General features: G+C 48.8%; 3 non-coding genes across 3 annotated transcripts; 1 reads left to right on the top strand and 2 right to left on the bottom strand.

The window, feature by feature from the left end:
• Positions 1–151: 151 nt before the first annotated feature.
• Positions 152–235, bottom strand: TRNAR-UCU (transfer RNA arginine (anticodon UCU)). Its single transcript is given in 2 exon segments — positions 152–187; positions 199–235. It is a non-coding gene; the product is annotated as a tRNA-Arg (tRNA).
• A 1,372-nt stretch (positions 236–1,607) lies between these two features.
• TRNAR-UCU (transfer RNA arginine (anticodon UCU)) lies at positions 1,608–1,691 on the bottom strand. Its single transcript is given in 2 exon segments — positions 1,608–1,643; positions 1,655–1,691. It is a non-coding gene; the product is annotated as a tRNA-Arg (tRNA).
• Positions 1,692–1,861: 170 nt separating this feature from the next.
• TRNAA-CGC (transfer RNA alanine (anticodon CGC)) lies at positions 1,862–1,934 on the top strand. The gene has a single exon. It is a non-coding gene; the product is annotated as a tRNA-Ala (tRNA).
• The last annotated feature ends 566 nt before the right edge of the window (positions 1,935–2,500 follow it).

The raw sequence follows: 2,500 nt of genomic DNA, 5'->3' as shown, positions 1-2,500 counted from the left end.
AGGGCTCTTCCCTTTGCACTGCAGATCAAAACTGAATGCTAAATCAGTCGCCTTAAAAAGCTGCAAGGCAGGGCTACGACAACAAATGAAGTCCTAGGCAGGTTTCTTGCCTAAGAGCACACTACAAGCTACCACAGTGCGCTAGAACATACGACTCTGGTGGGACTCGAACCCACAACCTTTGAATCACTTTCACTCTAGAAGTCCAATGCGCTATCCATTGCGCCACAGAGCCACTCCTAAGCCTTGCGCGTAGTCATTTTGTGGCTGGGAAAAGGCCAGTGCATCTCACTTTCGTGACATCTATACTTAAAGAAAAAAAGGCCTCAACTTTGGAAACTCTTGAATGCTGGGAATGTGCTAAAATTGCCGATCAGAGTAGACAGGTGTGTAAACAGCCGTCACGGGGGATTAGCTCACATGGTAGAGCGCTCGCTTCGCATGCGAGAGGTAGCGGGATCGATGCCGCATCCTCCAAGATCTTTACTTGCCAGCGCTTTGAAACTCTAGCATGATGGCCTTTTTATCTTTGGCGCTCAAAGAACTGGCCTTCGATAGCTCAGCTGGTAGAGCGGAGGACTGTAGAAGCAAATTAGCAATCCTTAGGTCGCTGGTTCAATTCCGGCTCGAAGGACCTTTTTGGCTAGCATTACCATTTTGAAGCTTTCAAACGGCTCAGACGCACTGACAGCCACGGCTTTACGTATAACATACGGCGCAAACAAAAGGCAAGCCCATCCCTGGGTGGGCTTGAACCACCAACCTTTCGGTTAACAGCCGAACGCGCTAACCGATTGCGCCACAGAGACAACCACACGTTGTGCCGCAGGCCAAATCCTCAGTCAGGTCAACTATATTCTCTCAGGTGACTACCTAAACAATAATATCAAAAAAAGGAAAAGAAGAGATAAACTAGAAGACAACAGCGTGACTCCAAAGAGTACCCAACTGCCCACGGAGAGTGGCTCCCTGTTAGCGGCTTAGCAACAGTCAAAGGCTTCCTCAGCTTGGCCTCACCAGCGCCTTGTAAGCTATCCCAATGCAGCAGAGTGGCGCAGCGGAAGCGTGCTGGGCCCATAACCCAGCGGTCGATGGATCGAAACCATCCTCTGCTAGGAAGCTCAGTTTTTTGCAGTTCCTACCACATCCACATCTTCCTGGACAGCATAGTTTGAGAAATCGCTTTGTTTCTTTAGAAATGTCCTCTTCTCTGTCAATGCAGACATACATGCCTAAATACAGAAGATCATAGAATGGTAGAGCTTCCAACTCCAGGGTCATGGGGTCCAAGCCCCTGCTCAGTGCAGGATTACCTAAATCATTCCAGACAGACAGTTGTCCAGCCTTTGTTTGAACACTTCCATGGAAGGAGAACTCATCACCACCCGTGGTAACCTGTACCACTCAGTGATCACTCTCACTATCAGAAAGTTTTTTCTAATATGCCATTTAGAAAAGGGCTCTTCCCTTTGCACTGCAGATCAAAACTGAATGCTAAATCAGTCGCCTTAAAAAGCTGCAAGGCAGGGCTACAACAACAAATGAAGTCCTAGGCGGGTTTCTTGCCTAAGAGCACACTACAAGCTACCACAGTGCGCTAGAACATACGACTCTGGTGGGACTCGAACCCACAACCTTTGAATCACTTTCACTCTAGAAGTCCAATGCGCTATCCATTGCGCCACAGAGCCACTCCTAAGCCTTGCGCGTAGTCATTTTGTGGCTGGGAAAAGGCCAGTGCATCTCACTTTCGTGACATCTATACTTAAAGAAAAAAAGGCCTCAACTTTGGAAACTCTTGAATGCTGGGAATGTGCTAAAATTGCCGATCAGAGTAGACAGGTGTGTAAACAGCCGTCACGGGGGATTAGCTCACATGGTAGAGCGCTCGCTTCGCATGCGAGAGGTAGCGGGATCGATGCCCGCATCCTCCAAGATCTTTGCTTGCCAGCGCTTTGAAACTCTAGCATGATGGCCTTTTTATCTTTGGTGCTCAAAGAACTGGCCTTCGATAGCTCAGCTGGTAGAGCGGAGGACTGTAGAAGCAAATTAGCAATCCTTAGGTCGCTGGTTCAATTCCGGCTCGAAGGACCTTTTTGGCTAGCATTACCATTTTGAAGCTTTCAAACGGCCAGACACACTGACAGCCACGGCTTTACGTGTAAGATACGGCGCAAACAAAAGGCAAGCCCGTCCCTGGGTGGGCTTGAACCACCAACCTTTCGGTTAACAGCCGAACGCGCTAACCGATTGTGCCACAGAGACAACCACACGTTGTGCCGCAGGCCAAATCCTCAGTCAGGTCAACTATATTCTCTCAGGTGACTACCTAAACAATAATATCAAAAAAAGGAAAAGAAGAGATAAACTAGAAGACAACAGCGTGACTCCAAAGAGTACCCAACTGCCCACGGAGAGTGGCTCCCTGTTAGCGGCTTAGCAACAGTCAAAGGCTTCCTCAGCTTGGCCTCACCAGCGCCTTGTAAGCTATCCCAATGCA

The sequence above is a fragment of the Eleutherodactylus coqui genome, chromosome 1 (assembly GCF_035609145.1).
Source record: "Eleutherodactylus coqui strain aEleCoq1 chromosome 1, aEleCoq1.hap1, whole genome shotgun sequence".
NCBI classification, from domain to species: domain Eukaryota; kingdom Metazoa; phylum Chordata; class Amphibia; order Anura; family Eleutherodactylidae; genus Eleutherodactylus; species Eleutherodactylus coqui.
The sequence above is the reverse complement of the archived record's forward strand: the minus strand, read 5'-3'. Positions and strand labels throughout refer to the sequence as shown.